At 36.3% G+C, this 12,093-nt stretch overlaps 1 long non-coding RNA gene across 1 annotated transcript; it reads right to left on the reverse strand.

The window, feature by feature from the left end:
* Nucleotides 1-3,322: 3,322 nt before the first annotated feature.
* Nucleotides 3,323-11,854, reverse strand: LOC122688613. The gene is made up of 3 exons (XR_006339521.1): nucleotides 11,711-11,854; nucleotides 10,113-10,114; nucleotides 3,323-3,332 (listed from the first exon to the last, which is right to left on the reverse strand). It is a non-coding gene; the product is annotated as an uncharacterized LOC122688613 (long non-coding RNA).
* Nucleotides 11,855-12,093: the final 239 nt, after the last annotated feature.

The following is a 12,093-nucleotide window of genomic DNA, read 5'->3' on the forward strand; positions in this document are numbered from 1 at the left end:
TTTCTCTTTTTATGTTTACCCTCCCAGAGTTTATTAAGCTTTTTTGAATCTATAAATTTTGAAAACAAATTTGGGGAGTTTTTCGACATTATTTCTTCAAAAATGTCTTGTCATTTTACCTAGTTGTCTCTTTCTGTGACTCAAAATTACACATATGTTAGAATGCTTGTATTTTCCAAACAATCTGTGAATCTTTTCCTTTGTCATCTTTGTGTTCTCCAGATTAGATAGTTTTTGTTGGTTTACCATCACATACATTGATCCATTTTGTGTCATTTTTTTTTAGCTATCCTGGTTAAGTTACTCAGTAATATGAATTTCCTAGGGATGCTATAATAAGTTATTAAAAACTAGATTGGATGGCTTAAAACAACAGAAATTAATTCTTTCACAGTTCCAGAGTTCCAAAGTCTTTTTTTTTTTTTCTTTTGTTGCATCTTTCAGCTCTTGTTGACATTCGTTAGCTTGTAGTTGCTTTGCTCGAATCTCTGCTTCCATATTCACATATCATTTTATTTGTATGTGTGTCTTAAAATTCTCTCTACTTGTCTGGTATAAGGATGCACGTGATTGTATTTCAGTTCAGTTCAGTTCAGTTCAGTTCAGTTCAGTCACTCAGTCGTGTCCGACTCTTTGCGACCCGTGAATCACAGCACGCCAGGCCTCCCTGTCCATCAGAAACTCCTGGAGTTTACTCAAACTCATGTCCATCAAGTCAGTGATACCATCCAACCATCTCATCCTCTGTCGTCCCCTTCTCCTCCTGCCCCCAATCCATCCCAGCATCAGGGTCTTTTCCAATGAGTCAACTCTTCTCATGAGGTGGCCAAAGTATTGGAGTTTCAGCTTCAGCATCAGTCCTTCCAATAACACCCAGTACTGATCTCCTTTAGGATGGACTGGTTGGATCTCCTTGCAGTCCAAGGGACTCTCAAGAGTCTTCTCCAACACCACAGTTCAAAAGCATCAATTCATTGGTGCTCAGCTTTCGTCACAATCCAACTCTCACATCCATACATGACCACTGGAAAAACCATAGCCTTAACTAGACCATAGCCTTTGTTGGCAAAGTAATGTCTCTGCTTTTTAATATGCTATTTAGGTTGGTCATCACTTTCCTTCCAAGGAGTAAGTGTCTTTTAATTTCATGGCTGCAATCACCATCTGCAGTGAGTTTGGAGCCCAAAAAATAAAGTCTGACAGTTTCCACTGTCTCCCCATCTATTTGCCATGAAGTGATGGGACCGGATGCCATGATCTTAGTTTTCTGAATGTTGAGCTTTAAGCCAATGTTTTCACTCTCCTCCTTTTCCAGTAATCTAACTGTTCTTGGTCAGTTTCATACTGCTTTGTTTCTTGAGGCTCTGAAGTGTGCTTTAATCTTGTAGGCCCTGTTTCCTCTCACTGAGATCCTATTTAGAGCCTTCCTAGCTTTTCTTGAATGTTTGTCCCACGTGTACTTTAATGTAACTCATATCCTGAAAGTAATCATTTTATTGGATCTTTACATTAACTTTGGATGAATCTTTTAATTTTCTTTATAATTTTATAATGTTCTGTCACATATAAGTACATGAAACATTATTTAGCCATACGTTCGTGGGATTTTTTTTTTTTTAGTGTTTTCAAAAATTTCCTGTTTTAGGGTTCTCAAATATGTTATTAAGCTTATTCACAAGTATTTAGTATTTATTTATTTTCCACTATATCTTCTTCTTTTTTTCCCACTGTATCTTCTAACTGGCCATTATCTATATATATGAAAGCTACTGAGTTTTATGTGTTATTTTAGATTCTTTAACTACTTGGATCCTTTAACATTATTTGATCATTGTGTTAGTTTTGTCATTAAATTTCTGAGGTTATCTAGATAAACTGTCAAATCACCTGCAGATGAAAATAATTTTCATTCAACTTATTTGCCTCTAATTGTTTCCTCTTTTCTGGTTGCATTGGATAATATACTCAGTAAAATTTTAAATTACAATGGAGCTAGTGGGGCATTTTTATAATGACAAGAACTGACACCTTTATCTAGTAAAGTGTGCCTTTTTTTAATAAAATTTTTGGCTAAGAGATGTGTATGTGCAAAATTCTGTATTATTATTTTTAATTAAAGTTGGTATATTTTAATCAAAAGCTTACAGCACAAATATATATTTCCCTCCTTGTACTTACTTTTTAAATATAATTTATGTTTTCAAATATTTTAAGACTCACATAAATTTTTAAAAAGAATGCAGAGGGTTTCTGTATGTACTTCACTCCTTTTTCCAGTGATATTATCTTATATAACCCTAGTACACTCTCAAAACTAAGGAATTAGCATCAGTAAACTATTAGTAATTCAAATACAGGTGGTACTTTTACTTCATCAGCTTATACATGCACTCTATCTGGAGGGTGTTGCATATTTTATAAAAACATATTGTATCTATAAATTTGAGTAACCATTGCCACATTTGGCATATAGAATTGTTCCAGCATCACATAGAAACTTGTGTTACCCCTTGATAGTTCTATCTTTCCTTTAATTTTAACCCCTGCAACAGTTGTTCTCATTAATAAAATCTTATTCTATAAATGGAATCATATGAATTATAATCTTTTGAGATTGACTTTTATTTTTTTTCACTCAGTCATATATTCAAGTGTTTGAATATATGACTCAAGTCATATATTCAATGATTACATCAGTAGTCATTCCTTTTTATTGCTGAATGACATTCATGATATTAGTATTTTAATGTTTAATCATTAACCTATTGAAGAACACTTGGGTTGTTTCAAACTAATACAAGTTATACTACTATGAACATTCATGTGTAGATTTATTTTGTGAAGCTAGTTTTTAATTTCTTTAGGACAAACACCCAGCCGTATGGGTGTTCACACTTCCTGGATCATCACCAACTGTGAACCTTCCATACTGTTATCCAGAGTAGCTGTAGCATTTTACAGCCCCCATCAGCAAAATATGATATCTATGTAGTTGCTCCATATCCTCAATAGTACATTGCATAATTAGCCATTCAAATAGATGTGTAATTATACCCATAAAATTCTACTTGCAGTTCTCTGATGGTTAATGACATCAAGCAATTTTTTTTTTCTTTTCTATATTTGCCTTCCACATATCCTCTTCGTGTAGGGTCTTTCTTACAATTGAATTCAGGGATTTATTTGTATATTCTGGATACTAGGCTTTGTCTTGAAAAATATGAAATTTAGAGTTATTTTCTTACAGTCTGTGGATTGTCTTTTCATTCTCTTAATAGAGTTCTTTGCAGAGCAATAGTTTTAAAAGTCCATGATGTACAATCTGGGCTTCCCTAGTGGCTCAGCAGTAAAGAATCCACCTGCAATTCAGGAGCTGCAGGAGACTTGGGTTTGATCCCTGGATCAGGAAGATCCCCTGGAGGAGGGCATGGCAACCTACTCCAATATTCTTGCTTAGAGAATCCCACGGAGAGAGGAGCCTCGTGGGCTATAGTCAGTGGAATTGCAAAGAGGCAGACATGACTGAAGCGACCAAGCACACACGCATATGTAATGTACAATCTATTATTACCTTTTTTAAATGGATCATGCCTTTTTAGTCATGTCTGAGAACTCTTTGCCTATCATAGATCATGAAGATTTTCACTTGTTTTCGAAAAGTTTTCTATGTTTATTTGTAAACTAAATCTGTAATTTTATTGAATTAATTATGTGTAATATAAAAAGTCAAGGTCATTATCCATTCTTTTTCACTTGAATATACAATTTTCTCAAAATAACTTGTTGAAAACACTATCCTTCCACTGTGTTGACTAAGGGTAATGGTATTCTAGTCCAATTGTCAAAATCAGGAACTATAACATTGGTAAAATACTAGTAAACAATTTGTACATCTTATTCCAGTTGTGCCTTAAAAATATCTTTCTAATAAAAGGAGATGAAGAAGGAAGAGGTAAAGGGAAAGAAAGAGAAGGAGGAGTAGGACATTAGTGGGGGTGGGGAATGGCAAATGGGAAAAGTAATGGGGAGGAAAAAGAAATTTTTAAAAAATCCCTGTGCAAGGTCATACATTGTGTGTTTCCTTAGTTCCTTAGTGCTTTCTTAATTTCTTTCATCTGGAACATTTCCTGAATTTTTGTTTTTCTTGATAAAGGTGTATTTGTAAAGTGTCAGCCAATGTTTTGCTATTCCTCAGTTAGGTTTGTTCAGTCTTCCTCATGGTTAGATACCTACATTTTTAGTTGAAATACCACAGATATGATATTTTTTTTTCTTTTTCTCTTATTTTTTAAGAAGGCACATTATTTTTTTAGCTGATTATTGGTAATGTGAAATGTATTCATTTGTTTAAAGTTGTGTCTTTCAGGTTTCTCTGTTCTACAGTTTATTTTTTTCCTATGATATACAGTATATATACAGTATATATACACATATATACATATCTATATATAGATATACATATATACACACATATATATATCTTATAAAATTTTCACTCTTTAACATTTATAAGTTTTTAATATGTAAATTAAGCACATATATATTTTATATTTAGTTTTTATTCATCATGCTCATCTTCATTTGTGTCTGACTCTGCAAATCTATGGACTGTAGCCTGCCAGGCTCCTCTATCCATGGAATTTTTCAAGCAAGAATATTAGAGTGGGTTGCCAGGCATTTCCTCCTACAGGGAATCTTCCCCACCCAAGGATGGAACCCACATCTCTTGCGTCTCTTGCCTTGAAGTTGGATTCTTTACCACTATTTTTTTTGTATTTTTATTGTTTATTTCCCTTGTGTGATTTCCCTTGCGTGTGTTCCCTTGTGTGATTTCCCTTGCATTTTGGTTTAAAATTTATTTTAGTATTTTCAAAAGTTTTTATTTCTGTTTGGGCAGTTACCATTGTAATGCATTTGTATTTTTATTGTTTATTTCCCTTGTGTGATTTCCCTTGCGTGTGTTCCCTTGTGTGATTTCCCTGTGTGTTCCCTTGTGTGATTTCCCTTGCATTTTGGTTTAAAATTTATTTTAGTATTTTCAAAAGTTTTTATTTCTGTTTGGGTAGTTACCATTGTAATGCATTTTATAATGACATTAGTACCATTAGATGTATATAATTTGATTAAATATTTTTAGTATTTATTAGCACATATACTAAAAAGGAGTATTTTTTAAAATGTCAATTCAGCTTATTTTTTCTTGCTCTTTGGGCCCATTTATTGCATCATTTACTTCTTTTTGTCCAAAACATATAAGATTTACTAGCTATTAGCACCTTATTTTGCTTCTATACACGTTGAGCAGAACTTCCGCTATCATCTCGGATGTTGGATGATGTGCTTTTCCTAGTAAATTTACGCACAGTGTGTGAGTACAGTGTTCCCTGAGTTCTTTTTTTTTTTAATTCAGAAGTTGTTTATTAATGTATTCAGAATATATTTACTATCCATTTTTATATCACTGAAACAAGATTAGAAGTTTAAAGGTGGCATTTCCCACCATCGTCTCCTCCCTCGCATCCCCTTGATCCGCCTCTCCACAGTCAGCAGCAGCCCTCGCCCTCGGATCGCTCCACGGTCAAACTCCAGCTCCCAGCCGCTGCCCCTTCCAGGAGACTCACATTCCTGCCCGGCATCTGTATGGCTGCAGCAAGGACTGTCTGATTCTCATTCCATTTAGGCTGCCACAGAGCAGCTGTTTCACTCTCAGCCTTAAATGCTTCTCCTCTGACTCAGACAATTGCCCCTCTGTGAGGATCGGACCCCTGCTTCTGTTCCAGTCCTACTAACACTCCTGTTTTTCCCCCTGGTTCCTTCATCCTACCAAGTTTTGCATGGTTATATACAAATTTTTTTCACTGTCCAGGTCCTCCTGTCCACTCCCAGCTGGTGTTCTGCATGCACTTCTGTGTCTGAAGGTGTATTCCTGATGTATCCATGGAGAGAGATGTACTCCACATCCACCTACTCCTCCATCCGCCATCTGGTTCTCTCTTGAGTTCTTACATATGTAAATTGTTTCACTATAAGCTGTATTCTTAAATAAGTTGAGAAGGATGTATATGGGTTTATCTCAAGACAAATTTTTGTATCATTTAAAAATAGGACACATGTTAAAATTCTGAGGATTTATTAGATTGGATAATTGATGTCAAAGATTTAGACCTCTACATGTTTGCCTCTAATATTGGAGCTCTCTAGATAATAGATTTTTTTTTTTTTTTTTTAGAAAAAGAAACATATACTCATTTAAAAAGATTTCTTTATATAAAATGTAAAAGTTCTTAGGAACCAGAAATTTTTCTTAAATAATATTAGTGGAAAAGAGAGTGTTTTAAGTCAGTTTTCAGTGTCTTCATTTATATATATGTTAGAAAAGTCACAGGTTAACATTTCACTTTTTGGATAGGATTTAAGCTCAACTGAAGCAGAGACAATAGGAGATGAGAATGTAAGGATGATCTGGCTCATCCCCAGGACATAGTATAGTCTCATAGCTCAATTGGTAAAGAATCTGCCTGCAATGCGGAGACCCTGGTTCGATTCCTGGGTCAGGAGGATCCACTGAAGAAGGGATAGGCTGCCCACTACAGTATACTTGGTCTTCCCTTCTAGCTCAGCTCAGTTGGTAAAGAATCTGCCTGCAATGCTGGAGACCTGGGTTCGATCCCTGGGTTGGAGAGATCCCCTGGAGAAGGGAAAGGCTACCCACTCCAGTATTCTGGCCTGGAGGATTCTATGGACTGTATAGTCCATGGGGTCGCAAAGAGTCAGACAGGACTGAGCGACTTTCACTTTCACTTGATATAAGGAATGGCACTGACTTATAGCAGTGAAGTGGCAGCCTATTCTATAAATATTCTATAAATACCTATAACATCAATAGACTACCAAGATGAATTACATAGTAGAAAGTATATTTAGTTAAAAGAAAAGTAGAGGCTCAAGTTGTGATTTTTGATTCTGCATTTAACAGGTAAAAGAGAATGGGTCACTTATCTTCTCTGAATCTTTGTTCTCCTATTTTTCCAATGAGCATGATGTGCTGTTGGAAAGACAAAATCAAATACCATATGTAGAAGTAATATAAATTCAAATTGTTCTTTTAACTTCTTGGCAGATTGATTATATTTTGTTCATCTTTATTACTACAGGATTTGTAATATGACCTTATAAACAGGAGATGATCCATAAAGATTTGTTAATTGAATAAAATAATTTAACTTATGGAAAACATTTTTTCTTAGTTGTGGAATGATGGTGCTAAACTCCATACAGATTATGGCATGAGACACCTGTAGAACATTTAGGAGACTTTTTTTTTTTTGAGGATTTGTAATAAACTCACATTCCTCCTCTTCCCACATGGAAGCACTTTAGTGCTATCTCTAGCAAGTTGTGCTTTGCCATGACTCATATACTGTCTTGAATTTCTTCATTTGCTTAGTTAATTAGTACTTCACCTACCTACCTGTTAAGAGGGTCAAAACAATACAAGTGAAAACCCATTGTAAAATAAGTATTCAAATTAACCAAGGAATTGAGTTCAAGCCAGTGAAAGCTTTAGTCTAACTTCCTTTAGTAGATGAAAGTTATTTACATACAATTAAAACAATAGTAGTTGTGTAAGATTCAATTTCCCCCTTTTTCTGTAATATTTTTTTAAAACTCTCAACTATTTAGGAAAAAAAAGACTTCAATTTTCATGCCCTTCTCATGAGATAAAGATTCATAACTACAGTAATATGAAAGAATATGTTTCAAATGTGGTTAGAAAGACTTACTTCTTACTATGCTGTGATAGCTTTATCTCTTAAAGAACTACTTAGATTTTGTTTGCCTTTGTTATATTCATCTTGTCAACTTCATTTTCAGTTACTCAAATATAATATTATACACTTCCTGTAAAAGCCAGGGGAAAAACCATAGAAGTCATACTTTCCTAGGGTAGGTAGTATCTGTTCTTATCAGTTTAAAATATCTAACCCACTTAAAAGTTCCTCCGATATTATAATAGTGGCCATTCTGTGAAATGTTGGTTTCTAAGTTGCCTCAGTGCATAGAACGAATGTGCAGCCTCTTTCTTCCTAAGTGAGAGATGAATGACCTCATTTAGTTTTAATAGCTTACTTAGGTGATTATTTGATGAATGCATTTTATATTTTTATTACCTTCAGGGAGAGTCATTGACAATAAGAGGCACTTATGGCTGGAATGTATAAGCAGATATGAGTAACACATAGATCAACCCGGTAGGAAATACAGTGCAACTCCAGAGTGTGTAGGGAGAAAAAAAAAAAAAAGAAGGTATTATTTCTCAAACACAGTGGTCCTTTGCTATTATACGCAGGCTATGTCGTTGTTGTTCAGTTGCCCAGTTGTGTCCGACTGTTTGGAATACCATGGACTGCAGCACACGAAGGCTGCGGTCACCACCCACAGTGATTTTGGAGTCCAAAAAAAAGTAAAATCTGTTATTGCTTCCACTTTTTTCGCCATCCATTTGCCATGAAGTGATGGGACCATCGGATGCCATGATCTTAGTTTTTTGAATGTTGAGTTTTAAGCCAGTTTTTTCACTCTCCTCTTTCACCCTCATCAAGAAGCTCCTTAGTTTCTCTTCACTTTCTGCCATTAGAGTGTTATCATCTGCTTATCTGAGGTTGCTGATATTTCTCCATGCAATCTTGATTTCATGCTGTGATTCATTCAGCCCAACATTTCACCTAATGTACTCTGCATATAAGTTGAATAAGCGTGGTGACAATATGTAGCCTTTGCATACTCCTTTCCCCATTTTGAAGCAGTCCATTGTTCCATATGTGGTTCTAAGCGTTGCTTCTTGTCGTGCATACAGATTTCTCATGAGGTAGGTGAGGTGGTCTGATATTCCCATCTATTAAAGAATTTTCCATGGATGGTTGTGATCCACACAGTCAAAGGCTTTAGCATTTTCAATGAAGCAGAAGTAGATTTGATTTTTTTTTTTATTCCATTGCTTTTTCTATGAAGCGATGATGTTGGCGATTTGATCTGTGCTTTCTCTGCCTTTTATAAATCCAGCTAGTACATCTGGAAGTTCTTGGTTCATGTACTGTTGAAGCCTAGCTTGAAGGATGTTGAACATTAGCTTGCTACCATGTGAAATTAGCATAACTGTATAGTAGTTTGAACATTGTTTGACATTGTCTTTCTTTGGAATTGGAATGAAAACGAAGCTTTTCCAGTCATGTGGCCACTGTTGAGTTTTCCAAATTTGTTGACATATTAAGTGCAGCACTTTAAGAGCATCATCATTGAGGATTTGAAATAGCTCAGCTGGAATTCCATCACCTCCATTTGCTTTGTTCATAGTAATCTTTCCTGAGCCCCACTTGACTTTACACTCCAGGATGCCTGGCTCTAGGTGAGTAACACCATGGTAGTTATCCTGGTCATTAAGACCTTTTTTGTACAGTTCTTCTGTCTATTACTGCCACCTCTTCTTAATCTCTTGTTTTTCTGTTAGGTCCAGACTGTTTCTACCCTTTATTATGCCCGTATTTGTATGAGATGTTCCCTTGGTATCTCCAATTTTCTTAAAGTGATTTCTAGTCTTTCCCATCCTGTAGTTTTCCTCTATTTCTTTGCATTGTTCACTTAAGAAGGCTTTCTTATCTTTCCTTGCTATTCTTTGGAATGCTGCGTTCAGTTAGATATAACTTTCCCTTTCTGCTTTGCCTTTTACTTCTCTTCCTTTCTCATCTATTTGTAAGGCCTCCTCAGACAATGACTTTGCCTTCTTGTATTGCTTTTTCTTGGATATGGTTTTGGTCACCACTTCATGTACAGTGCTACAAACCTCCATCCATAGTTCTTCTGACACTCTGTCTAACAAATCTAATCTTTTGAATCTATTTATCACCACCATAGTGTAATAATAAGGAATTGAATTTAGGTCATACCAGAATTGCCTAATGGTTATCCCTACTTTCTTCAATTTAAGCCTGAATTTTGCAATAAAGAGCTCATGAACTGAGACTCAGTCAGCTCCAGGTACTGTTTTTGGTGACTCTATAGAACTTCTACATCTTTGAATAGGTTGAATATAATCAACCTGATTTGGTGTTGACCACTTTGAGATACCCATGTGTTGAGTCATCTCTTGTGTTGTTGACAGAGCATATTTGCTGTGACCAGTGTGTTCTCTTGGCAAAACTCTGTTAGCCTTTTCTCTGCTTTATTTTGTACTCTAAGGCCAAACTTGCCTGTTACTCTAGGTGTTTCTTGACTTCACACCTTTGTATTGCAATCCTCTATGTCTTATTTTGGTGTTAGTACTAGAATGTTTTGTAGGTCTTTATAGAACCATTCAACTTCAGCTTCTTTAGCATTAGTGGTTGAGGCATAGACTCGGATTACTATAATGTTGAATGATTTGTCTTGGAAACAAACTGAGATCATTCTGTTATTTTTGAGATTGCACCCAATTAATGCATTTTGGACTCTTATTGACTGTGGGGGCTACTCCATTCCTTCTAAGGGATTCTTGCCCATAGTAGCAGATTTAATGGTCATCTGAATTAAATTCTCCCATTCCCATCCATTTTAGTTGACTGATTCCTAACATGTTGATGTTCACTCTTGCTATCTCCTGCTTGACCCTGTCAAATTCAGCTTGATTCATGGACCTAACATTCCAGGTTCCTATGCAATATTGTTCTTTACAGCACTGGACTTTACTTTCACCACCAGACACATCAATAACTGAGCATCATTTCTGCTTTGGCCCTGCCTCTTCATTCTTTGTGGAGCAATTTTTCCTCTTTTCTCCTGTAGCATACGAGACACCCAGTGACCTGGGACCCTCATCTTCTGGTGTCATACCTTTTTCTCTTTTCAGACTGTGCGTGGTGTTCATGAGGTGACAATACTGAAGTAGTTTGCCACTTCCTTCTCAGTGGACCACATTTTGTCAGAATTCTCCACCATGACCTGTCCGTCTTAGTTGGCCCTGCATGGCATGGCTCATAGTTTCACTGACTTGTGATCCATGTGCTCATTTTTGTTAGCTTTCTCGGACTGTGGTTTTTGTTCTGGAGGCTGCAGAAGTTTAGTTTTTGCCTCTTCTGTCTGCCCTCTGATGGATGAGGATGAGAGGCTTGTGAAAGCTTCCTGATGGGAGGGATTGGCTATGGGTAAAGCTAGGTCTTACTCTGGTGGGCAGGGCAGTGCTCAGTAAATCTTTAACCATGTAGAATTAAGGTTAACCCTATTGAAACAAATGAAGATGAACACCTGACCTTGTGCCCTTTGAGTGTCGTGTGCTGAGTTGCTCAGTCATGTCCAGCTGTTTGTGACCCCATGGACTATAGCCCTTTGGGCTCCTTTGTCCATGAAATTTTCCAGGCAGAGATCCTGGAGTTGGTTTCTGTTTCCTACTCCAGGAGATCTTCCTGACCCAGAGATCTGACCCTCATCTCTTGTGTCACCTGTATTGGCAAGATTCTTTGCCACTGCTCGATCTGGGAAGCCCAGAGATTTGTGGAAGCTGGCATGTATCATGAAACATTTTTACTCCTACTAAGTACTCCTTTAGTAAAAAAACAAAACAAACAAACAAACAAAAAAACAACAAAAAACTAGAGATGCACAGGTGGTTTAGTCTGTAGCCGTATCAACAGATACTTTTCTAGCTCTGTTTCAAATAGACACAGAATATACTAAAAACGTTGGTGCTAGTGGGAAAGACCTTGCCTGCCAATGCAGAGACATAAGAGATGTGGGTTTGATCCCTGGGTCAGGAAAATCCCCTGGAGAATGAAATGGCAACCCACTCCAGTATTCATGCCTGGAGAATCCCATAGACAGATGAGCCTGGAGGGCTACAGCCCATAGCATCACAAACAGTTGGACACAACTGAAGTGACTCAGCATGCATGCATACTAAAACCATTAGTTATATAAGGAACTATCACTTATGAAAATACTGGTATTTTTGAAAAATATAACTCTATAATTTAAACCATGGGAAACGAATCTATTAATCCCCAAAAGCATTAAACAGATTATTTACTGTGTTTTTGTTTGTCCTCTTAGAATTTATAAAAACAA

This window comes from Cervus elaphus, chromosome 33 (assembly GCF_910594005.1).
Source record: "Cervus elaphus chromosome 33, mCerEla1.1, whole genome shotgun sequence".
Taxonomy (NCBI): Eukaryota; Metazoa; Chordata; class Mammalia; order Artiodactyla; family Cervidae; genus Cervus; species Cervus elaphus.